Raw genomic sequence first — 27,131 nt, 5'->3', positions numbered from 1 at the left:
AGAGCAAAATAAGTTTGAGATGCACTATCTCCATGTGTAAAACTCCCACTGATGTCAATGGAATTTCACACACATAATGGGAGCAGAACACCAGTCTAGATCTCTGCAATCACCTGACAGTAGAATTTTGTCTTGGCAGGAAATGATGTGAAAAACATCATTTCAAAAGCAGTTATGACAATACACTGAACTTGTCCTCATTTTATGCCATTTATTGATAGCTATTTTGATATATCGAAGAGGAAAAGATTAAGGCCCTTAATCCTACAAAAGGATCCACTGGGGAAGACCCAACTTCAATGGCGCTCTGCACAGGCCTGTGCTTGGCAGATCTCTACATTGAATAGGGACTTGAAATCTCAAAGCTTCTTTTATATATACATATATATATATATATACACACACATACAATGGGGGAAAATCTAAATTCTCCAAGTTTGAAAAAAATTAAAATTAAACCTAAATTATAGTTGGGTAATGAATATTCAACATAACTATAATGCTAGTAAAAACAACAAACAAGATCCCATTCAAAAAGTTAGGCAATGGTCAGTTTTGATATCTTTGTTCACCATTTTAAGAAGGCACATCATGGCTGCTCCTCAGAGATGGAAAAGCCTTAATTTCATTATAATTAGAAATAAATCGGTTTCTTAATCTATATGCAGTTTCAATTTGTGAGGCCTCCTGTAGATGCAGAGAAACGCGGTTGAGCAAATTCATTCTGAAGAAATGTCAATTTTTTGTTGAGACTGCGTAGTCTTAGAGAGATCTGAAAAAAAATGTCACCCCTTTGGTTTTCATACACAATAGTTCTGTTTCCCCTCAATATTTGCTTCATTTCCCCTTTTAAAACCTAAAGATGGTACAAAAATTATTACATTATGAAGAAAGAAAATTGATATAATGTATGTCTTAAATACAGAACCTTTATTAGGTATCCTTAAAGATCTTTAATAACCGAAGGGTGGGATCAAAACTCTAAGGAATTTAAAAAATAAATCAAAACAATTTCCTCCCCCCGCTATGCCAGGCAAAACTAGTGTTGAGAGCCTTAATAAAATTTTCCAAATTCTCAGTTCTGTTCTAGAACTGTCCTTGATGAGCACTCTGTTGGGCACTTTTGTACTAAGTTGTTTGATCCTGCAAAGGGATCTGCATGGGAAAATCCTTCCAACCACGCAAAGCTGAATGAAGTCAGGGAACCCACCACAGATGTATCTCTCTGCAAATCAGTAATCTTCTTTTGCGTGACCTAGTTTTCTAGGAGTGATCTATGGTCTGCCAATAATTCATTTTTTATGGTAAGACAAATTAATACAAGAAATGTAAAAAGAGTCACCTCTAAAGCTATCTTTATGACTCTTTTTAAATTTCTTGTATTAATTTGGCCTACCATCAAACATGAATTACTGGCAGACTTTAGATCATCCATCACATCTACAGATGTGAAGAAGAGCTCTGTGTAATCTGAAAGCTTGCGCCTTCTACCAACAGAAGTAAGTCCAATAAAACATACCTCACCTACCTTGTCTCTTAAGGTATTTAATAAAAAGTATATTGCAGAAGATTAAAAAAAATTAGTGAGAAAAATACAATATCAAAGGGGGAAAAACAAAAATTGTAAACATAACAGGAGGGCAGAGTGAAAAGTCTGAAAATGCAAATCAACATAAGGAAGTGGATGTGTAATAGTAAAAATGAAGTAACTGAGTTTCAGAAATAGTATAGAGAATTGCATGGATATCTCTACAGAAAATAGAAATTCCCCCTAACTTAGTGTGTTTGTTTTCTTTAGAAAAGGAAGAAGCAGTCTTTATTCTGTTCCAAACAAAAAAGTCTCTGCAGGCTCCTATGCTTTGTTTCCAGCGGTGAAAGCATAACAAGTATTTCTTTGCTGGGAGGTCGCTACTCTTAGATCTATTCTAAATATAAATATTTTAAACAATTTTAAACTTTAAACAATGTTTAAAAGAAACATTTTCTTAAAACTGATAAGAGTGGACAGCATCTTGTTTTCATTTGAGTCAGGATAATATTTCTTTAATCAACTAGCTGTCTTCAGGGATGCGGTTCTCTAAGTGTACTTCATTGAAAGGAGAGGGTTGTACATCTATTTTGTAAAGCATTATTTTGCTCTGCACACATTTTTTGGAGGGAGGGGGCAGTGTTACAGCAGGCAGAGAACCTTCAGAGTAGTCACAGTTATTACAGGTACTTAAAGGGAAAAAGTAGATAAGAAAAATAAGCCATAATTCCTGAGCTAGTTGAACACATTCCACTATATAGCCTCCACATTAATGATTTCATCACACAAAAGAAGATCATATATATAATTATACAGACAATGCCACAGTAACATGGAAAACTATAATTATTAAATAAAAGTATTAGCAGAAAAAATAAGGGCAACAACACAAAGTATATGGGAAGTATTTGGAATATCTATCAGATATTATTAATCTGCCATATATAATAGATAGATTTGGGTTCCCTAATAATGGTATATGGTTAGAACTCAGGGCAAACTTTCTTCCTTCCAGAGTCTTTACAACAAAGTTTAAAGCCAGAAAGAACAATTATATCATCTAGTCTGACCTCCTGTATATATTGTTATATCAAACTATTATTTTAAACCCTGTTTGCAACCTTTCAGAATTTCAAAGGACAATACCATTGGATTGCAACTACTTGAAAACCCCAGAATGGCTTTTGTACTGGTAGTTGGATCTCTGCGTGAGTACCTGCAGACACTTTCTGCTAACCATAACATTGCAACACAGAAAAATGTTTTATTTTTAAGCTATTCATCTGCATTTTGCACCTGCCAAAAATATTTCTGAATAAGAAAGAGAATGACTATATGATTACGCATTTGCTTTTTATGTAGACTATGAAAGGATATGCTTTCTATTCTTTAATTTCTAATTTTGTTGTTCCATTAATCCTTGTGAGATTTGAAACTGAATGTGAAAGTGGAAGTAAAAAAAAGCGTTCAGACTGGTCTTTCAGAGAACTGAAGTGATCAAAGAGTGAGAACAAGGCACTTCAACTGAAGTGGTGAGAAAAAGCCTGGACAATAATTTTCTCATGAGAGGACTTTAGCAGATCACATTGCAGGACCAGGGCCAATGTAAGTACAATGAAAGAAATTGCTTATTTTATACCACTGTACACCACTGCAATCATAAAAACATTATTTTGGAAAATGGTTAAACTTCAAGCTATAAGTCAATTCTTCATTGGTGACATATTGTGAGACTTCTAGAGTCCATTCTTGCTTTATTGGCACCTTTTCTGATTTACACTGTCTTGTGAGGCACACAATTTCACAAGAAAAAAAAACTATGTAGAAATTTGTTCATGAGAAGTAGACCCAAAGAAAGTGAATAAACAAAGAATTAATTTGGAAAGCAGATAAATAACATGGGATGATTTTAAACAGGAAATGGCAGCAATACAGTCCCAGGTACAGAGACCTTGGGAGTGGGGGTGGAGAGGGAGGTTTCAGAGCACAGGCTCTAGCCCAGGGGTTCTCAAACTGGGGGTTGGGACACCTCAGGGGGTTGCGAGTTCATTACATGGGGGGTTGTGAGCTATCAACCTTCACCCCAAACCCCGCTTGTCTTCAGCATTTATCATGATATTAAATATATTAAAAAGGGTGTTTAATTTTTTAGGGGGGTCGCACTCAGAGGCTTGCGATGTGAAAGGGGTAAAAAAGTTTGAGACCCACTGCTCTAGCCCAAGCCTGTATTTCTACACTACTGTTAGCCTTGTAACCATGACTCCTGCAAACCCAAGTCAATTGATCCAGGTTCTGAGACTCACTGCCACAGTTTGTTTTTTTTTGCAGTGTAGATATACACCTTTTTAACATATCAGGGCAGATTCTGGTTCCCACTCTGGTAGTGAAAAGCAGCAGGAAAGCCATCTAAATTGGTTATTTGAGGATTTATTCCCTTGCATAAGGAAATCTCCAGGTAGTACAGGGTTAGAATAATGGATTCTTTACTACATCCCTCTCTTTTATCTGAAGTAAAGGGTTTAGCTGGGGAGCCACCACACTCAGCTGGTTCCTGTTACTGGAACAAATACTTGGGACAATAGGCAGTCAGATGTAAGAAAGAAGAGCTTTCAGGCCACCTTTGTACCTGATCGTGTAGAGTATCTGGTTGATTATTTCCTACTCAAAAATACAGAGGCTGGTTTCATTTTTTTAAGTATTTTGGTGAAATTCAATTCAATTTATACAATTTACTCTCTGTTAAAGAGATATTCTTACCTAAGTATGTTAAATATGCAACAATTTTAATTTTTTCTTGTTCAGTTATATTGCTATCCCAATTAAAGTTTTCTGGAAATAAAGAGCAGTTTATAGCGATTTCTCTCCCAGGGCATATAATACCTCTCTGAATTCCCTTCTTTCCTTACTGGTCTCAGAATTAATGTCTGGGAAGATAAAGGAAGTATGCTTATTCACAGATGAATTTTCCATCCTTTCCTAGCTTGTGCAAGAATGTTTTTTTAGACCTGAAATCTCAGTTTTCTATTATGATATGTGCTCTTACCCTTGAATTTTGGTTGAAGACATCGACATAATCTTGCCTCTTCAAATTGGGAAAGTCATTTCCCCTATCACTTTGTTAATCAGGTTGGTTACAAATTCAATCATGTTTTTGCCTTCAGCTTCATGTGTAATCTTTATTGGAGCATCACGTTCTGTTTCTCAGGTCTTTTAATTTTATTATCAAAATACTGTAATCACTTGAAAATCTCTTCAGGCAGATACTTTAAAAGTCATCTGCAGAGAGAATGACTCTTCAGTCTATGCAATTCTTGCAGTAAATATTTCAGCTGAGATGCTGAAGTTTTAATAGATAGCAGTAATTTTTGCCTGCACTGTAGGCTTCCTGTATGAATTTCTTCTAGGAGTTGATGAATTACTGAAAAGTTCTCAATACTAGTTTCCTCTGCTCCAGCCACTACTAACTTTTGTGGTTTGGTGAGGAGCAAGTGCCTTTGCTGAAGTCTAGAACTTTCTCTTGGAGACAGTTTCCCTCCTCTTTTCTTTTTTTTTGGTAAATTTTCTAGTTTTCCTGTAGTATACAGGAATAGGGTAGTATCCTTTTTAATAGATTGTGAGCCCTTTAGTGGTGCTCATTGTTTTAGAAACTAGCAGTATGTACATAGCTATGCCTTGGATATTTGTACTAATTTGGTAAGACTACGTCTACACTATGAGCTAGGGCCATAATTCCCAGTTTTCATACACATACTCACTCTAGCTTGATGAGAGGTTGCACGCGTATAAATAGTGTAGTGGTGATAACACAGGCAGTGGTGGCACAGCATAGACATGCTGTGTACAAACCTGCTTGAACCGTATGGCACGGCTTAGCTGCTACTGCCTGCGTCACTGTTGCTACACTACTAGGTATGCTTGCTCTAGCTCTCATCAAGCTAACATAAGTATGTATACATGAGCTGTAAATCACACCCCTAGCTCATAGTGTAGAGGTAGCCTAAATATGGCTACTTCTGGCCCAACTATGCCTGTGTGATTCCTTCATGTTGTTATTGTTGTGCAAAGACCAAAAGACAACACGTCCTGACTTGGAAGGAAAAATATGGGCTGCTATTTAAGATTTAAGTAGAATTGACTCTATTGAAACTGCTAGTGTGTCTCTTTGCTCTGACACTCTTCATGGTCCTACTAATGCTTTGTTAATATATGCTGGCAACTTGACATTCTGAATGTCTTCAAATAAAAGGTCTCCATCTCCATCTCCATCTCTGTGCTGGACGTTCACTTGCTAAGGAGGACGCTATCCATATGGAGTCTGTATTAAAACTATAAAAATTTAAGATGGACAAGAAATTAAGGGTCAGATCTTACAAATGTGAGCAAATCAGCATTGTTCTATTGACATCAATGATGCTATGCTGATTTCTACTAGCTGAAGATCTTGGCCTAAAGTTTATAAAATTATGCATGGATACGGTCACTTCTGTAAACAGGCACATATTAACAGCCAGTGGTACAAGTAGAAATCATTTCTTGCCAGTACACTGCACTCATGGGAGAAACACAAAGACGGGGGCATGTGACCTCTCTGTGACCCCCCCACAAGACTCCTCCCCACCCTGCCCCCAGCCCAGGGGCCCCCGTGCTCTCCCTATCCCTCCCCATGATCCACATCCATCCCACATTACCTGGGGAGGTGGGGGCTCTGCCCTCCTCCTGCTGCGCCAGAGACTTCTGCTGTACAGACGCCAGGCAGGAGGACTCAGGAGACACAGCTGCATGGAAGGGCTGGGGGCTGGGCTGGGGGAGGTTCAGAGGTTCAGCAGCCATGCTGGAGGAGCTGCTGATGTTGGGCTGCCTGGTGGCCCCATGTTCTGCTCCTTTCTCCACTGTGGTTCCCAGGAGAACCCTGCAGGAATCCTGCAGGAACCACAGCATGGAAAGGAGCCAAACCCCCAGCCCCACCCGCTGCCCTTCCACAGAACTGCGTCTTCTCTGTCTGTACAGCAGCCCCACTGGAGGATGGGGCTGGGGGCGATACAGCCACCGGAGGAGTTGCCAGCATTCTGCTCCTTTCCGGCAGGGCTGCTGTACAGATGGAGAAGATGCAGCTCCATGGAAGAGCTGGGGGCAGAGCTGCAGACGGGCTCCTCCTGTCTTTCTGGTATGCCATACCAGCTATAAATATCTTACTGGTACGGTGTACCGGACCATACTACCGTACCTGCACCACTGCTAACAGCCTGAGCGCAGAACTCCAAATAATGAACTTCTGAGATCTAATCTTGATGCTGACACTGACTTCCTTTTGTGGCCTTGAGCAAGTCACTTCACCATCTTGCCTCAATTGACCTATTTGAAAATAGTTATCTACCTGCCGGATGTCTTGTGAAATTTAACATCAGCAAAGTACTTCCGAAATAAAATGTGATGAGTGCTAAATATTATTAACAACATGCTGCTTAATATGCACATCAGGATGAATATTGCAAATATCCTTACTCCAAACTGTAAGTTATACTATGGGCAGAATCTTAGTATTATGGTGTTGAACCACATAGGGATGGAGAAGGATGGGGTGGAAGTGGAGTAGAGCCATGCACTGCACAGTAAATCACAGTGATCCTACTAGCATAGCTCAGAATGGATCAGGGCAGATGGATGGGTGAAGGAAATGCATAGTAGGAACACCTTACTGCTATTTTCATGCACCATCTATTAGAACCGATAGCACTCCTCAGCAAACATATTGAAGGAATGGCCATTCTCTTTGGCAAAACATGGCCCCTGATGTACCACTGGGCCTGGTAATGGGGCTCCTGTTCTAGAGTTAGAGTGGTGAGCTAACCCGTACCACTATTCAATTAAATAATATAAATTTTAAATGTTTCCAATATAGTTGAAAAATGGAGGCAATAATCTGCATTAAAAATAAAATGCACATCATACCAATATTGATGACCAAAACAGACCCAAAAGAAACAAACTTTTAAAAATACGTCTGTAAAATAAATGTAATTTAAAATCAGGTAAATAAACTTGTATTTTAATATTCCTAGGGCTCAAGTAAGTTTATTCCCCTTTTCACCTCACAAAAAACTTATGTAGGTAGGGTGACCGGATGTCCCGATTCTATAGTGACAGTCCCAATTTTTGGGTCTTTTTCTTATATAGGCTACTATTGCCCCCCACCTCTTGTCCTAATTTTTCACATTTGCTGTCTTGTCACCCTAAGCTCATGAGATACATACGTTTCTACTGCTTCTTACTGCTATCAGCATGGCACAGTGAACACAGCTTCTTTAGGAATCAGTGAGCTGGATTCTATTTCTCATCAACTGAATTATTTCCAAGTTCCAATCACTAACACCTGTGTAAACCCCCTGGTAGCATTTGGACTACACAGGTGCCACTGGCAGCATAATTTAAAGACACTAAATTGCACAGGTGTAGCTGAGACTCTAAATTGGCGTGCAGAATCTTTGTTGTTGCTTATGTGAGAGAAGGAAAGAATTCAGATGACTCTGAGCCCACGCTGAGTTTGAAAAACTGTTTTATTTAACTTGTAAACAGAATACAATAATCATGGAAGCCCAATAGGACATGTTTAGAGTCACTGTTAAAAGAAAAGTATTAGTTCATAGATTCTAAGGCCAGAAGGCACCACTCTGATCATCTAGTCTGACCTCCTGTATAGCATCAACCATAGAACTTATGCTCTGGGAATTATTTTGCAAATCTTTTAGAAAAACATCCACTCTTGATTTAAAAATTGTCAGTGATGGAGAAACCACCATGATCCTTGGTAAATTGTTCCAGTGGTTAATTACTTTAGCTGTTAAAAATTTATGGCTTATTTCCAGTCTATATTTGTCGAGCTTCAGATTCCAGCCATTGCATCATGTTCTAGCTTCCTCTGATAGAATTGAAGAGCTGGTTATAAATATTTGTTCCCAATGTAGGTACTGTAGAGAGGTTAGCCGGGGCTCGGCTCTCTCTGGGGTGACGGGGACCCACACCGCCTCACTAAGTTTGGGAAGATGTCTTAATGGGAATTAGTCTTCCTCCGCAGCCTTTGAAACTACACAGTTAGTCATCAGCCCAGACCCAAGGTCAGGGCGGGGCACTGGTGAGTCAGGTGCTGAGGCAGGGGCTGAGCTGTAACAGTATAAACACAGTGGGCCCAGGCCCTGGGTCTGAAGGCCTGGAAGAGGGGGAGATGGCCACCCGCGAGTTGGGTGGCAGAGGGGATGCAGGCCTTCCCACTCCACTGCGTCCCAGCCTGGGGCCCTAGCTGCGGCAGAAGACTTGCTGCTGTGTCAGTGGGGATCCTGGCCGCAACACATTGACATTGGCTCTGGCAGTGCTGCAGCCAGACTAGGGTCGGCTGCCCCCGGGCTACTTCCAGACTCCCCCTCTAGAGGTACCTGGGTCAGGGTGGTGTCCTCGGGGGGGGGGGGGGGTCCAACACCATGGGTTCCTGGGGATAGCTGGCCAGGGCAGGCTCGGCAACTCCTCTGGATTGCTGGCCTAGGGCAGGGCTGGCCAGCCCTTGGGTCTGCTGCAGGTTGCTGGGGCTTCCCAACCAGGAGGTAGGCCAGAGGCATCTGGTCTCCCCGGTGGCTGCTCTCCCAGTGAGCTCTGGGGTCAGGCTTTTATACTTCCTGTGCCATGCCTGACCCTCTGGGGGGTGAGCTCAGAGCTCCCTGGCTCCACCCACTCTGGTGTCCAGAGGGGCTCGCCTCTGTCTGAGGCGGCAGGGACCTACAACATCTCATTACAGTACTTATACACCAGAGGTAGGCAACCTATGGCACACATGCCAAAGGCGGCACACGAGCTGATTTTCAGTGACACTCACACTGCCTGGGTCCTGGCCACCAGTCTGGGGGGCTCTGCAATTTAATTTAATTTTAAATGAAGCTTTTTAAACATTTAAAAAACTTTATTTACTTTACATACAACAATAGTTTAGTTCTATATTATAGACTTAAAGAAAGAGACCTTCTAAAACCATTAAAATGTATTACTGGCACGCAAAACCTTAATTTAGAGTGAATAAATGAAGACTCGGCACACCACTTCTGAAAGGCTGCCGACCCCTGTTATAGACTATAATCAAGTCACCCCTTAACCTTCTCTTTGTTAAATTAAATAGATATAGCCCCCTGAGCCTATCACTATAAGGCATGTTTTCTAATCCTTTAATCATTATCATGGCTCTTCTCTGACTCTCTTCAATTTATCAACTTCCTTTTTGAATTGTGGGCACCAGAACTGGACACAGCATTCCAGCACTGGTCACACCAGTGCCAAATACAGAGGTAAAATAACCTCTACTCTTCAAGATTCCCTAGTTTATGCAGCCTAGGATCACATTTGCTCTTTTGGCAACAGCGTCACACTGGAAGCTCACGTTCAGCTGATTATCCATCATGATCCTCAAATCTTTTTCAGTCACTGCTTCCCAGAACAAAGTCCCTCGTTCTGTAAATGTGGTCTACATTCTCTGTTCACAGATGTGTACATTTAGTTGTATTAAAATACATACTGTTTGCTTGTGCCCAGTTTACCAAGCTATCTAGATCGCTCTACATCAGGGACCTGTCCTCTTCATTGTTTACCACTCCCTCAATTTTTATGTCACCTTCAAACTTTATCAGTGATGATTTTATGTTCTCTTCCAGGTCATTGATAAAGATGTTAAGTAGCATAGGGCCAAGCTCCAATCCATCTGGGACTCCACTGGAAATGGACAATTCCCCATTTATAGTTACATTTTGAGACCTATCAAATAGCCAGTTTTTAATCCATTTAAAGTGTATCATGTTAATTTTATATTGTTCTATTTTTTTAATCAAAATGTCATGCGGTACCAAGTCAAACACTTTACAGAAGCTTAAGGATATTATGTCAACACTATTACCTTTATCAGCTAAACTTGTCATCTCATCAGAAAAAGGTATCAAATTAGTTTGACAGGATCTATTTTCCATAAACACATGTTGATTAATTATAGTACCCTTCTTCGGTTCATTATTAATCCAGTCCAGGAGCTATTGCTCTATTATCTTGTCTGGGATTGATGTCAGGCTGACATGACAATAATTACCTAGGTCATCCCATTTACCCTTTTTAGTGGGCTCAGTTAGACCAACCCTGAGCACTTATGAAAATCCCACCTTTTACAAGCATGCTTTCTTGGAGCTTACTACAGACCTTTAACCCCTTTGGTGTCCTATGGACTTCCAATGAAGGACCATCAAAGTGACAAAGAATTTTCACAAACAATAGCAGGTACTGTGTGAATATTTATACTTCCTGAATGCACACAATGTATGACCCTCAAGGGTTTAAATATATTTCTTTCTATCATTTATTACACAATTTTGAGTAATCAAATTAAAACCACACATTTTTTTACATCCCTTCAAGGAAGCAGTGACAATAAAAATAATACTTGCAGTGTTTGTTTCAATACTCTCTCATGGAGAATTAAGAAAGACTTCCCACTCATCCTGGCATTCAGCTAAACGTATTTCTAAATACCCATTTATTTTTGATGTTATCTGTTCATTTGATTTGTATCAAGCCTTACTTCCTGTTAAATGGGACTGAAAAGAACAAATCAGACTCTGCCACTGGGAAAGCTGCAGCTGAGGACTGCCTAATGTAATATATTGTGACCCCTAGAGAGGGATACTTCTCTCTGGGGAAATTCATGCCTCCACAGAGGCTAGCACAAAGCCTGTGCATTCCATTCCATTTAAGCCCTCAAGATATCATTTCAATTGGACTAAAATGGAGCAGAGGCCTTGGCTGCCCCTCCTCACCAGACTGAATTTCACTTCTCAGAATATGGGGCAGTCTCTGCTGTTGAAGAGTCAGCTTTGTGGAGTTCTTGGGAATGAGTACTTACCATGGCTCCTTGCAGTAGGGGCAGATCTTTTCTAACTGGAAGGAGGTACAAATTCAGTTTGCCCAATTTCAACAGCACAGACTCAAAAGTTGAACTCACTCTAACTTCATTTGATTCTGGCATAGCAGTGGTCGTAATGGAGTGATCACAAGCACAACCTTTGTGCGGGTTACGCTGCTTCTTTTATTCTATGAAAGAAGCGCTGTTTGTGGTTCCATACTTAAAGATGAGTTATATTTTGCACTTATAACAAAGATGAAACCACTCTGTATGAAGAATACAGTTATCTTCTCCAAAATTAAAGCACTTACTCTTGAGTATTGAATTAATTTTCTGAAGACTTACAAGTAAATTGGTTGATTAGTTTGAATTAAAATTAATTTAAAAATGGGTCCTTAAAAAAATTACCACACTGAGTCAAATGTTTCGGCTGAAGGATCTTAATAATAGATCAACCCAAATGCTTCAAACTTCCCTTGGCATTAAAACTCACTGTAAGCTTATGCATAGGCTACACTTGATGAATTCCAAGTAGAACTTCCCTATATCAAAAGGGGCTGGTTTTTTTCTCAGTGGAACTAAAGTCATAACTTGCCCACAATGAGGTGGTCATTTTGAGAAAATCAGCTATCTCCCAAGGGTCTCAGTAAGACTGAGCCCAGAAACTGCTCAACAAAGATGGCTGCTGGCTTCACTCACTGGAAACAATGGGAGGCAATGGCCATTTTGAAATAGGACATCTTAAGTGAAGGCAGATATGGCAGAGAAAAATGGGAGATGGCAGCTATTTTGAAAGAGGCAGACTCCAAGAAATTTATGCAGAAGATTTTATGCACTAGCCTCTGCTGACAGGAAAAAAACCTTTCTATTATGAAAATTAAGGTCAAAAATGACTAATGACTAATCCTAAATATTTCTTTTCAAAAGTTACCCATTGTACCTGCCCTACTAAAAAGAGAGGGTAGAAGGAAGGCAGACACGAGGGGTGTGAGTAGATCCATGTGGAAAGGGAAATGTGGAGTGCAAGAGGAAGGATGCAACTGGGAAGTGTAGGCAGTAGAATGTAGGCAGATAGAGGAGGCAGAGGGAATTTAGGGAGTGCAGGAGAATCTGGGGAACAGGAGGGTAGGGGAATTGGTGTATACACTGCAGCTGCTTTGTGCTGGTCTGGCCATGCCAATGCAGCTGTAAACTCAGCTTAACTGCCCGGTATGTTTTGTGCTGCTCCAGAGTGACATAAAGCAGCCAGAGTATATAAAAAAAATGTTGCCATCTCTCCCGATTTCATCTGCAGTCTCATGACAGCTGATGTTCTACTTAAGCCTCAGCTCCTAGAGTCATGTTAATATATGAGACTCACAGCTTTCATTTAAAAAAAATGTTTCTAGCCCTCAGGGTTGCAGAGAAAATCTTGAAAGGAGTGTACCCTAGAAGGTTTAGACCCACAAAAATAAATGGAAATTAGGGGCATAAATACCTTCATAGATATGGGCGTTGGAACCCAGATGGCAAATAAGAATCCCAAATTTATTTTTAAAATATCTGATTATTTTTAAGTCAAACACATGATTTTTAGGTGCATGACTCAATTTTTTAATGTTTGGGATCAGCAATACTGAAAAAAATTATTTAAGGTGGATACATCCTATTTTTAAATAATTAAAGATATCACTGTACTATTTTAGCTTTCTGTTTACTGTTCATATATGAAATTTCTAATTAAAAAAAGGAAATTTTCATACCAAAACTAAAATAAGATGGGTTTAATGTTGAGAGTACATACCAGCAATGAAAAATAAAATACATTACAGAGATGAGCAAATGACAGAATCAAGCATGACAAACCCATGAGAGAACTTTAAATTTCAAAGAAATCCAAACAAATTAAGGTCTGATAATGTTTCAATATTTTCTAAATTTAAGTTTAACCTTAAATATGAATTTCCTGCGTTTATAACACTTGGTTTTGAGATTATTACAACAGTCCTGTAATGTGGTTTGCCCTAAATTACTGATTGTTCTAGATTTTATATCAGTGGAACCTAGAATAAACCCAGGCTTAACCTGGTTCTATGTATTCAGTATAAATATCTATGACACTAGAGAACTGTACTACGTAGTTTCCAGGATTAGCAGGTTTGGAAGAAAGAGCAAGTATAGAATAGGGGGTCACAATTCCTGTTAAGGAAATGTTTAGGAGCTGGAGAATGTTTGAATGGAATAATAGAGTTCAGTTTCCCTGGTTGGTTCAAGACAAACAGAAATTTGAAAAAAATCATCGGTGACTTGCTTGAAAATGGTTCTACACACACTGTGATAATTTACTTTGTAGCTTGTTAAATGTTAGTGCATGCTGAAGTTCTGGTTGCTGGGAAGACTAGTGTGAAAACATAAATATGATTAAGGCTTTTAACAGCAATAACAACTGTTCTTTTGAATCATCTTCACATTCTTAATGGAACAGTAATTTAAAGTATTGTGTTCCTGTTATGCTGGCTGCCATAAAACAGTCTGTATGTTTAGTTCTCTATTAAATAAATATTTTTCAATCAGCACTTAAATTTTGAAAATAGCTTTAGCAAGATGCTAAACAAGAGCTTTGAAATGTTATTATATTTATAGTTATGCATAATATCCGGAGTGCCATTCCAAGCATTGCAAACTGTACATTTGGATTTCACAGTCATACATGCAAAATTAAATTAGGTGGGAATAAAATGTTTTAAATGTAACTATCTGATGGTTCAAGTGATGGATCAAGTGTATCAGGAACATCCCTTTAATTCAAGATATCAGCTAAAGTCTTCAGATTATTTATTAGGGTTATGGAAAGAACAGATAGCCTATCATTAAGGCTGAAAGCAGAATTCTATTATAAGCCCTCTTTTGATCCACAAGTCACTACAACTTGTAGTAGGAAAAAGGGGGATTTGGTATGAGATTTTGTGATCAGTTTAGGCAGAGAAGCATTTATTTTTGGGAGTTTGAAAGTCTGGGATGTATAATTTTAGAAATGATTAGTCCTCCTGTAAAACTGGGGGCTGTAAGGTGAGGACTGCATGGGGGCAGCAGAAGAGTAAATTTAGATGTATAAAATACATTTTTAAAAATTAAAATAAGTTTTAAAATAAAAATGTATATTATATAAAAAGCAATATCACATCATTTTGAGCCTAATGTTCAAAAACTGTGGTTGTTTTCACTTTAGTAGATGGAATTGCTTTCCACAGCTGTCTGTTATATTAGGTAAACTTAATGATGTGGCCTGTTATGCTGTCATACTGTTCTGCAGTTACAGCTTTGATTCTTTACTACTTGTGTAGCTTGCCAGCTCATAATAATGAGAACAAAGAGTGGGGAGACAGGCAGATTCAATTTGGAGAAATCAAATAATGCTGTTGAAAGAGATTCATGGCTTTTAGTTAAGAAAGTGTTTGGAGATAGTGAACACTGTTGATAACAGCCCCAGTAATGTATTCCTCAGAGACAATTACAAGTATGATTTTTCTGGGTTTAAACTCTTTAGATTGCAGATTCACCTCTGTAAAGTGGTAGTTTGTTCTTTGTCTGCATAAAAACCTGGAGTTCAGGGCTATGCTGTCATTCTACAATTTCCTTAACAATAGTAATAATACTTAGCTCTTATGAAATAATGAAGCTCAAGTGAGAGCTAAGCGCCAGATTCTAATCTCAATTCTATCAGCATAAATCTGGAATAACTCCTTTGAAATCAGTGATATCAAGATTACACTGAGGTAACTAAGATCAAAATATGATCTAATAGTGAATTTTGGTGCTTAAATATTATTTTACTTTCAAAATATACATGATAGAATATATTTTTTAAATTTCTCTTCCTCCTCCTCAGACTAAAGACTGATGTTCCAGCCCAGATTTTGTAAACCACCAGCACAACCATATGTACCTGTTGCTACTGCCCACTGACTGGCTGCAACACAGTGATGGGGAATACTACCTCTTATTGCGGAAACCGATGCTCATCAATGCAGATTATCTGTATTTGTATTTGGGAGATCTCTTAACAGCTCCATACTCAATGAATCCTCTTCCTTGAGCGTCAGGGCCTGGAGAGGTGAAGGGAGAATGCACTAAGGTACATTCTACCTGCCATGGTCCAGAGTTTGGTAACAATGCTTTTGACATAAACAGTGTAAAGAGAAGATTTAAGTAGCCAATAATGTCACCTCTAATCATACTTCTTAAGCTACCTCCTGCAGTAATGAAGATAGTTGTAAATAAAATATCTAAGCAATCTAAAGCACCATAAAAAACTATATGCTAAAAGAAGGATATAAACTCACCAAAGGCTGACATTTTTTTTTAAAGCTAAAATACTCAAAATTCAAAAGTAGATAATTTCTCATTAGACCAATATTGATTGAATAAATTTCCGTAGTTTCAGAAATCATATAATACTTTTGTATTCATAATACAGTATTTGTTTCAATTTTCTGTTCATATGCATATTCTGTTACATATCTCTAAAGTAAATATAGAATTTACTCATTATCTGCTTATTTATGTTCAAATTTCATTCAGCAAAAATGACCTTGTGAAAATTTGGTAGAAAAATGACACTATTTACCAATAAACTTGGTCATGAATCCATTCTGGAATCTCAAACTGAATATATCTGCATCTTAAAATGTGTGTACACAACTCCCAGTAGCATTGTATGCTTACATTGAGAGGGCAACATACATGAACTGAATATTCTGTAAATTCATATGATGTAATTATGAAGTCCCTTTTAACTGTTTTTTCTATATTGCTTCTCCAGAGACCGCTATACTGATGATTTATTGGCAGTGATATAGTATGTTCAGAAAGGGAAAACGTAAGCAATTGTACTCTTTGCAAACTGTAATCCCAACCTAAACTTCAAGAGTCTAGAACAGATCCCAGACAGTTTGCATCTAAATTATTCAGTTAGCTGTAACTTGAACTGTACATGTAACAAGAACTGGAAAGACAAATATGGACTGTGAATTGGAAATGACAAGACTCCAAGAAAAGAGGAGCTAAAGAAAGGAGACTGTGGGACCAATAACATCAGAGGATCAAGTAACAGTGAGAAGTCGAGAGAGGAGATACTGCATAAACAAATTGCATATGAAAAACTTTGCTAAATTAATGCTATTCTTTTGGTATTTTGATGGGGTGAGGGATTACAGGGGTAGTGGTAGCAGCATCAATTTGTCAGGGCTTGTCTACATCAGAAAGTTGCAGCGCTGGTGAGGGAGTTACAGCGCTGCAACTTAGGAGGTGTACACATCTGCAGGGCACCACCAGCGCTGCAACTCCCTGTTTGCAGCGCTGGCCGTACTCCCGTTTTGTCTCGGGTGTAGAGGATCCAGCGCTGGTGATCCAGCGCTGGTAATCAAGTATAGACACTTACCAGCGCTTTTCTTGACCTCCGTGGAATAAGCAGGTATCCCAGCATACCTGAGGAAGCCTCTGGTAATCAAGCTGGTCTCCTTCCCCGGTTTGCTCTCGCGTTCCCCGAACCCCGAGCAAGCAGGTCTCCTTCCCGTGGTTCGGGGAACGCGAGAGCAAACCGCGGCGAAGCTGGTCTCCTTCCCCGGTTTGCTCTCGCGTTCCCCGAACCCCGAGCAAGCAGGTCTCCTTCCCTGCGGTTTGCAGGGTGCTTCGGGGAACGCGAGAGCAAACCGCGGCGAAGCTGGTCTCCTTTCCCGGTTTGCTCTCGCGTTCCCCGAACCCCGAGCAAGCAGGTCTCCTTCCCTGCGGTTTGCAGGGTGCTTCGGAGAACGCGAGAGCAAACCGCGGCGAAGCTGGTCTCCTTCCCCGGTTTGCTCTCGCGTTCCCCGAACCCCGAGCAAGCAGGTCTCCTTCCCTGCGGTTTGCAGGGTGGTTCGGGGAACGCGAGAGCAAACCGCGGCGAAGCTGGTCTCCTTCCCCGGTTTGCTTTCGCGTTCCCGGAAACCCCTTGAAGCCGCCCAACAGCGCTGCAGTGTGGCCACATCTAACACCACTTGCAGCGCTGGTTGCTGTAAGTGTGGCCACTCTGCAGCGCTGGCCCTATACAGCTGTACTAATACAGCTGTAACAACCAGTGCTGCAAAATTTTAGATGTAGACATGGCCTATATCTTGCCTGGAGCTTCAGTTCTGCGTAACATGTTGAAGCAAGATGCCAGGGAGCATGCTCAGTGCAGATGAAATGTTCAGCAATGTTAGCAGCAAGTCTCTGTAGAACAGAACACAGGAAGCACATAGCAATTTTCAACGATTTATAACTCAACCAAGTCTGAACAGATTTTTATCTGCTCACCTCTCTGATGCCAGGACTATTCCCCTTACAAATTTCAAAGGCCCGCTCAAGTCATGAAATTGACTGGAAGTTATTATTTTCAGCAGCATTTAGTTGTGCTCACCAGAAACTGAGTATGTTTTCTTAAGAAATATGTTGCCTGGAGTGTCTCAGTTGGCCACATTCCCTAAAATCTTGTGTGTGTCCAAGGGCTCAGCAGTGGCATAAAGATGGATGCCTCTGGTTTGGAATAAAAATAAACTCTACATGTCACTGTTCCCCTCCTTCAGCACTCCTCATCCAAATCTGACTGCTGTTTGCATGTGGCTGTTGTGTCTTACACAAATGGGAGAATATAGTTCTTCATTGGTCTTGTATTTCATCTTTCTCTGGCCCACTAAAAATATTGGTCAGGAATCCAGGCCTGAAGCAGAGCCACTCTCCAGGCACTCAGTGAGCATATCTGGCTGAAGTAGGCTGCCTGACTGGTTGAAAGAGTCGGCACACCAGCTCTTTAGCCTAGCAGCTGCTCAAAACATTCCCTATGGCTGTGACAGCTCCTGCGCCTGCTCATTCCCAGACTCGCCTCACTTCAGGTAACCTGGTTCTGACCCTCAGCTCCAATTCCAGCTCTTGCCTCTGACATTAATTTGGACCCTGGGCTCTAGCATTGGGCCTCTGACTCTGGCTCCTGACTCCATCTGTGACCCTTGGCTCTGGCTTCTAGCACTGGACTTCTGCTCTAATCATTATGCTGGACTCCCGCTCCAGCCACTAAGAATGACTGTCCATGTCCTGATCTCTAATACTGCTACAGTTATGCTCAGTTACAATCATTTTTGCATTAGCAGGAGGATAGAGCAGACGACTTAATTTGCCTTTCACATATCTAGCTCATATGGTTCTATGAATTATAAAACCAGATTGCTTATGTAAGAGAATAGGATCTCTTTACAATTTAATTTAAATTTCCATCATTTCTTAACCTGAATTAATGTTCTCTGATGGCTATCTTCATTAACACACTTTGTTTTCTGTGATTCATTATAATTCTCCTCCCTAGATTCAGAGGTTTAATGATATACCATAAATTGATAAGACCTAAAGAATTACCCAAAATCTGACTAGAAGAGCAAGTCAGATATTTTTTGACAAGCATTTAGAGTCAAATTCTACCCTTTAATGGTAGCCATATGCATGAGCAGAGAGCAGAATTAGTCCCTATCTGGAGAAAAAAATGTATAAATTAGTTTAATTTTTGCTGTGAGGGATTGAGTGGTTCAAGTGTCTGATTGGCTGCTCAGAAGAGGTAAAAATCTTGTATAGGTTTGAAAAGCAAAATGAAACCGAGCAGTAACATGTTTTAATAATGACCCGAATTAGTGCTTTCCAAACCTCTAGGAGGGTAATGTTTTCAGGAGTGCTTAAGTCTTATTTTGAAAAGCAATTTAGGTACCTATGATGAGATTTTCAAAGATATTTAGGTACCTAAGGATTCAGATAGGAACCTACTGAGATTTTTAAAAGTGCCTAGACATCCAACTCCCAAGCACCTTTAAGAGTGTTTTGTTAATGACTGTATACATCACATTTTCAAAGAAAAACAAAAAACTATCATCAAACTATTTACATGTAATAATGGATTTTACAGTGCTTTACATCTGAGGATCTCAGAGCATTTTACATACTACTTAATAAAGTGTCACAATATCCCTTTGATCTGTGGAAAGAGGTAGAAGATATATGAGCCACCAGTGAAAATACAAACGCCTCTGTGGTAGAACACTGCAGCTCTTGAACCCCACACAAATAATACCCAATATTTTAAGATAAAACATTCAAACGAATATTGCACCAGCTTGACAAATTACAGAGGAAATTTTAGTAAGTACAATATATTAACATGAGTTAGAATTTGGCCAACACAGTGGACTTAACACCTATTTCTCTTACAAAAAGTAGCATTGGATATTTAATGGTAACTGTGACTGAATTCTCAGTTTTATATTTGATATGAAAGACAACCTCATGTAGCACATTATTGCCTACCAGGCAGGGGCACAGATCTAGCAGGATCATAGAACAATATGCTATGTCTGCTAGTGTGAGATAGACATATGCAGTAATTTATTAAGATCTAATTATAATCCACAGTAATTGGTCTCTCGAGTTTTCATGCCATGGATGAGTCTCTAGGTGGAAAATCTTTCCATGCACCATCCCACCACCCCAGTCACACCCTGCTTGATCCTCAACATTTCTCTCTCTGGGGACTAGCGGTGGTCCAAAGAATATAACTGGATATTATAAGACTAACAGCAACCCAAGGAAAAGAATAGTTGATAAGTGAGCCAAGTGTGTGGCAATAAAGGTATCAATCATGATAGCAGTTATATCCTAGTCCAAGAAATCTTCTTTATTCGATAAATTACATGAAAAAAAGGATAGCTTGCACATTTGTCTAAGCTGCTGACAGGATAAAGAAAAGAGAGTAAAAATGAACCTTACGTTTCCAACAAATGGAAGGTTTGAAGTACACTGCTACATTTCCAGGCAGATATTGCACAAACCACTAAATTTAGGCTTTCATTAGCTGAAGATCAATTTCTTAGCAAACCATCCTTGTTTAACCCCAGTAGATACTTGGTTACTGTTAATGTAGATTCAAATTTAGAACTATGTACAGAATCTTTGGCGGCATAAAAGTATTTGAATTATCAAACCAGAATTTCTTCTTGGAATAGGACTACAATCAAAATTACCTGTAATTCCCTTTGCTCAAATGCCAGATTAATATTACTTCCTGTTTAAGTTTTAGTCCCAGTTGCAAACCTTGGAAACGGACAAACCAGCCAAAAAGAATACAGAACACTTTTAGGAGATTGGGTCATGTGACCCAAGGAATTACAAAGAATGATACAGTTCTCAAATACCACTTTTTTTCTGACTGAAATAAATGTTACAATTGTCTATGCTTATTTCAGCACATAACTTTACTCTTATCAACAGAATTGGGCCCTGTAAGAGATGGGAGAGTGAGTGTGGATATATTACCACACAAGAAAAACAGGTAGATAGTCATCTCTTTGCCTTCCAAAAAATAACCAAGTTATAGTAGTCAAATTCTGGTAGACTAAAATGCTTGATGGATATCTCTGAACCGACACAGTAAAATGTAATATAATCTTTTGCAAATTGAAATGCAATACTGTAAGCCCCCAAAAAGTAAAAAGAGAATCCTGAGCACAATAAACTGCTGGGAGAAGGGGCTGGAGAGAGAGATGTCCAACACCAAAATGGCAGAAAATCCTACAAGTGAGTAGTACATAATTATCTCAGTTCCCTTAGTTATAAGCGACAGGCAAGACACACATCTTGGTAACTAAAATCTGAAATTTTTTGTAATATCTAATCCAATCAGATTCCATATTTAGAAGCGCAGGAAACAATGTGTGACAGATATTATGGATTGTATTCTGTCTCCATAGGGGAATCACAGAAGTTTCCTGCAGGAACTAAACATCAATGGGAGAGGAGGAATTAATGGAAATCACTAGTCAGGTAGCAAGTCTGGAGGAGCCAAACCCCCGGGGAAAATTGCATAGATTGGTCTGATATGTTTCAGAAGACCTGATAAAGAAGAAAATTGTATAAAGTGACCAGCCTGCCATAGGGAAAGAGGTTGTTTTCACTGGATCCAAGGACAGACCTTGTAGGAAGAGTTTGAAGTATTTTGTTCTGAACAGCGTCTCCATTTGTAGATGGATGGCTGCTTGGTAAGCTAAGACTGGCATGTAAGCTGTTCTATTGTTTTTTAAAATATATATTTTCTCTTTAATGCTTTTGTTCTGAATAATAATAATTTTTCTTATTAATGCTGGCTGGTCACTGATTAACCCTGCCATTGGCCCTGGGGGCACATCTACACAGCAATTAAACTCCCATGTCTGGCCCAGGTCAGCTGACTAGGTCATGGGGCTCAGGCTACAGAGCTCTAAAACGGCTGTGTAGACATTCGTGCTTGGGCTGGGATCCCAGAGCTCAGGATCCAGACTGTGCCCGAATATCTACACAGCAATTTCACACCCCGGATCAGCTGATCTGGGCCCACTGCATGTGTTTAATTGCTCTGTAGACATAGCCTGAGACAACTGGATTGCAGATGCTGAACTAAAGTCAGACTTGCTTGGTGATCAGAGTGAACTGCAGCCTAAATCCCCAGCATGACAGTGTAGACTCTGTCCCAAGAAAGAAGACAGCTAGAAGCCTGTGACCCAGGGACAGACCACAACATTTTGGCACCTGAGGCAGGGAGCTCAAATGACGCCCCCATGTCCCCTTGCTTGGGCCAAAACTTTGAAAGGTCTCAATTCTGCCCTCTTTCTTTTCTACTCCTCTCATGGTACTGCTCTGCTACCTACCCCTATAACAACTTGAAATGCCTTGTTCAAAAATTTTAAGTAACACTTAACTTTCAAATGCCTGAACAGCAAATGTAACTTTTCTTGTCTGCATAGTAAACACTGGCATTTTTATCTGTTTGAATAATAAAAGTGGTGCTTTCCGTGCCTCCTTGGTTGCAAAGGTTTGAACTGCTTCCTGAATGTCCACAGTCTGGGCCAGATCATGCTCTGTTGAGATGGCTTCAAGGCCGACCAGCCTCTCCTATGTCACTGTGGAGCATAGATGTGTTTTTATTGACTTCAGCTTGGAGAAGCTGCGTTCTCCACTAGCAACTGTTACAGGAAGTGTTAGAAGTATGCACAGAGCAACAAAAGCATTTGGAAAGAGGGTGGTCATCTTATTTGTGCATATACATTCCAGAATAGGTTTTGGAGTTGATCCTGCTGAAATGCATCTTGAAAGGGCTTTCAGTTCATCACCTAAATTACTCGCATCAATATTGCGCATGTCATCATGTGTCAACACTGTCTCTAGTGATCTGCATTGCTGGTGTAGGTCTTCTTCAGGTATAGTGAGGAGTTTTGGATATCATACAACGTCCCAAATATACTGCTGTGTTCCTTGCATGAAACGTTCTTCAGCTGACTGTACTGCACAATCTAGCACCTGGTTAAAGTATTCAACTTTGAATTGTTGTTTGGGGTCTCTCATGGGATTATTCTGTGCCTCATAATCAAAATGTCTTCTTCAGTGACTCCTATATTCTTGAATTGGTGGGAAAATAGCTTCAGTGTGAAGTTCCTCTGCCAACTTCTGTGCATTCTTCAGATTATTTTGAAATCCCTCATCTGACTGGTAAGATTGTAAGTATGACTTTGCTTTGTCCAGTTGTTCCATTGCTGCAGATATATCAAGGTGAACATCTTGGAATCTCTTGCTTACAACATTTATTTCAAACAGTATGTCATACCACAACACTAAGCCACACAGAAATTTGAAGTTATGCATGTTTCTGGTGATTCCATTTCCCTCTGCCACTGTTCTCCCACGAACAGTTCCTGTCATAGCATTATCCTCCATAATAGCAACTATGTCATCATCTCTCTTCCCACCTTGATGTTTGATAGGCTTGTTAGATGTTGCTTCAAAATTTGCCATTGATGAGTTGATGCAGAGAAAAATACATAGATGCTTTGAATTACATTAAAAAATTCAGCAGCCTCACTAGAAGCTGATGCTGCATCACTGACCATCAAGTTCAATGACTGAGAACTGCATGGGACAAAAAAAAGCTCGAGGGTTTAACTCTCAGATCTGTGTCTGCACTCCTCTGTTCTGTCCTCTCATGTTGGCACCATTATTGTAGCCCTGAACTCTCATGTCAGCTATCGCAATTCCCGTATCTTCCAGCTTTTTAAGGAGGACACTTATACCAGCTCCTGTAGTATCATCAATGTCAATAAATTCTAGAAAATGCTCTCTGATAGTCGCCATTGCAGGGACATTTTCACTAGGTTCTGTTGTTGTTACAAAACACACCATTAAAGTAATTTGTTCCGTATGGCTGATGTCAGTGGTGCAGTGCAGAATAACATTATTATAAGTAATATTTGGCTGACTTCAGATCTGCCACAATCTTCTGTTTGACTGTTGTTGCCAGTAACTGTATGATCTCATTTTGAATTGTTTTTCCAAAGTAGTGGTGTGTGTACATTTCTTAGGTGGTGACTCTTCTTAGATACTCCTGGAGTACAGCATCAAACTCAGCCATCAGCTCTACAATTTTAAGGAAGTTTCCATTGTTTGGCACCTACAGCTGATCTGAAGTGCCACACAGTGCTATGTTTTGGGTAGCAAGTATTCTCACAATGGCAATGAGCCTTTTCAGAACATTTTGCCAGTAAAGAGATTCTGTTGCAATCTTCTCTTGATGCTGATCATGTATGGCGGCCCTTAAGCTTAGTCTCATCTCAAGCTCTTTCCACCTATGGAATACTCTCTGGTGATTTGCTGCCTTCTCATGGCATGTCAGATTTCTAGCCAGATTTTCCATTCCTGTAGAACCCAATGTGAATGGAATATTAGACTGGAAGAGTTTGCAACAAAAACAGTATGCATCATTCTGGCTTTTTGAGTATATAAGCCATGGCCCCTCCACTTTGTCACCATTGGGGATTTCATGCCATTAACGTGTTGATGGAAACTTCTGTTTTCATTGTTTTTGGGGAACATGAAGTTTTTCACTTGCTGAGGCCCATGCAGTACAAGGAAGTCCCTCAGGCCACTGCTCTGGTGGGTCCACAGTCCTGGATCATCTAGACTTAAGGAACTAAACTCAGCAGCAGCTGTTTCTTGCACCTCCACCACACTCTTCTCTGATCTACACTTTTCTTCAGAAATGTGCATGTTTACATCCATTTGAGATGGAGATATGGATGCTGCAGTATCTGCCAGGTCACCTGCACTCTGACTAACTGGAAGATCAGGCATCCCGTCACCACTCACATCCTCACTGGGGCCAGAAGGCTCACCATGAACATTTGTGTCTATGTATCTCAGGAGAGCTCCTTCGTGCTTAGATAGAAAGCTTCCTTTGCTTTCCTTCCTTTTCTGAATGCTGCCCCAGAGGGGTATTTTCTTCTTTCACTCATGACTCCTGTTCTGTGCCAGCTACAGTGACGCTCAACACTCAGTTGAAGGGGACAAATAAGCAGGCGGGTAGCAAGGCCTGAGTGAGGGAGATATCAGCATCTTATGGGCCTGACTCCTACTACTTCAGTTGATTGCCTGTTCTCCTCAGGTGAGTTCAGGGAAGCAGCAGGAATTAGGAAACTCCCTGAGAAGCTGGAGTTAATCAGTCCAGGCTCTTGGGGGTGCTAGAGAGGTACATAAGAGGCTCCTCCTCCTCTCTCTCTCTCCCTGCAGCTCCTGCTGCTTTCTGTTATTCCCTCTCACCTTTTCTCCTGCCTGCCTGTTATGTCTCTTATACCCTCCTTCCTCCAGCACAGCACTCCACCATCTCTGTGCATCTAGAGCAGAGAGAATACATATGCACCAGCAGAAGACACAATTTTCTACACTCTGGGTCCTAGTGGTGCCCCCTTCAGTTTGCTTCATGGTAAGGTCAGCCCTGCTGGGACCTAAATGAGATACCCTCAAGGAAGTCACGAAGGGGTGAGCACAGGGCCGGCTTTAGGAAGTGCGGGGCCCAATTCGAACAGTTTCGATGGGGCCCCATCAGGGATGACTAAAAAAACCAAAACACACACATGTAAAAAAACACGTGGAGCTTGTACTCACCGGGCGGTGGCTCTGAGTCTTCGGCGGCACTTCAGCAGTGGGTCCTTCACTCGCTCCAGGTCTTCGGTGGCACTGAAGGACCCACTGCTGAAGTGCCGCCGAAGACCGAGAGCAAGCCAAGGATCCGCCACCAAAGTGCCGCTGAAGACCCGAAGCGTAGCCAGGTGAGTAAAAATTAAAAAGGTGCCTCTAGCCAGGGAAGGGATTCTCACTGGGTGCGGGGCCCTCTTAGGCGCGGGGCCCGATTTGGGGGAATTGGTAGAATAGGCCTAAAGCCGGCCCTGGGTGAGCAGTTCAGTTATTTTGGAAACTGACGCCATGTAACTACTGTAACAGCCAAAATTGCTTGGCATGCACTGAACATGAGTAGTTTATGGGAAGAGAGATGCTGAGACGGCATTCTCTCTCCTCCCCCTGAAAGTTGCAGAAGGACCCCTCTGTGGATTTGTTGCCTTCTGGTCTGGGAAGCGGGGATGGACAGAATGGACCCAGAAACTCCACCACAAAACCCACAGACAGTTACTGCATAAGTTAGTATTGATGCTGCCAGAATTATCTTGCGTGAAAACTCCTTCTGTGCATTAGAATGTCAGTTTGGGGGTTGGATAGGGGCAAAGGGGGCTGCAGACTGGTTTCAAAGGCAACATATACTAAGGTAGCCATGTTACAAGCAAAAACAGTCAAAAAGAGGGATGCAGGAAGTACCCACCCTCTTCTGCCTCCCTCCTCTAGCTATGGAGATTTGCAGTGGGAGTCATGGAGTGAAAGGTAAAGTACCGCTGTGGATTAAAAACTGACTGAAAGACAGAAAACATGATTCATTGTCAAATTTCTTTATTAGGACACTGTGTTGTTCAATATAATTTGTATATAGTATATGTTGTTTTCTTTGAAATTTCCCATTTTTGATTACATTTCCCATTTGAAAAGTTTTTTTAAATTAATGGAGATATCTTATCTCCTAGAACAAAGCTTGAAAGGTCATTGAGTCCAGCCCCTTGCCTATACTAGCAGGACCATGTGCCGATTTTTGCCCCATATTTAGCTCGCCTCCTCAAAGACTGAACTCACAACTGTGGGTTTAGCAGGCCAATGCTCAAACCACTGAGCTATCCCTCTCCCCTCAGCTATGGAGATTTGCAGTGGGAGTCATGGAGTGAAAGGTAAGTCGCGTGATTTAAAAATAATTCTAGGTTTCCCACAAAAATGTCATTAAAAATTGTCTTCCTACTGTAACTTGTGATTGATGCATGCTGCCACTTGTAATTGGGGACTGGGTTTTGTCACATTGCCATGAGTTGTTCCATGACTGGATGCGTGTACTCATAAGTACTGGGGTGGTGGTGGTGGGGGCATATAATTGGCTCAAACAGCATCTCTGGGGTGAAGGACTTGATTTTGGGCTTTATCTCAGTGGTTTGGCTTACAGACTATTGCAATTTCAGCTCCTGGGCTGGAATTTTGAATATGAGGGGTCTGGATATGTCATACACAGTGCAGCTTGGCCCATCTGCTAGTGGAGTTCCCTATAGGGTTGCTGAACCATATACCCCTCCCCAAATCTTTCAGGGCACAGAACAAGGATTTGAGGCTAATAATTCTTCCACTGAACATTGCAGCACCCCTACTCTTCCATGGCTGCCCTCTTTGCCTGCTGAGCTACCCTCTCCCCCTCCAAGGAGTTGAAAA

General features: G+C 40.7%; 1 protein-coding gene across 6 annotated transcripts in view; it reads right to left on the bottom strand.

The window, feature by feature from the left end:
- The window catches only part of EPHA6 (EPH receptor A6), a 917,633-nt gene that overhangs the window by 149,302 nt on the left and 741,200 nt on the right, over positions 1–27,131 (bottom strand). The gene's annotated exons all lie outside the window — the stretch shown is intronic.

Source organism: Gopherus flavomarginatus, chromosome 1 (assembly GCF_025201925.1).
Source record: "Gopherus flavomarginatus isolate rGopFla2 chromosome 1, rGopFla2.mat.asm, whole genome shotgun sequence".
Lineage (NCBI taxonomy): Eukaryota > Metazoa > Chordata > Testudines > Testudinidae > Gopherus > Gopherus flavomarginatus.
Note: the sequence above shows the minus strand (reverse complement) of the source record. Positions and strands in the feature narration are given on the sequence as shown.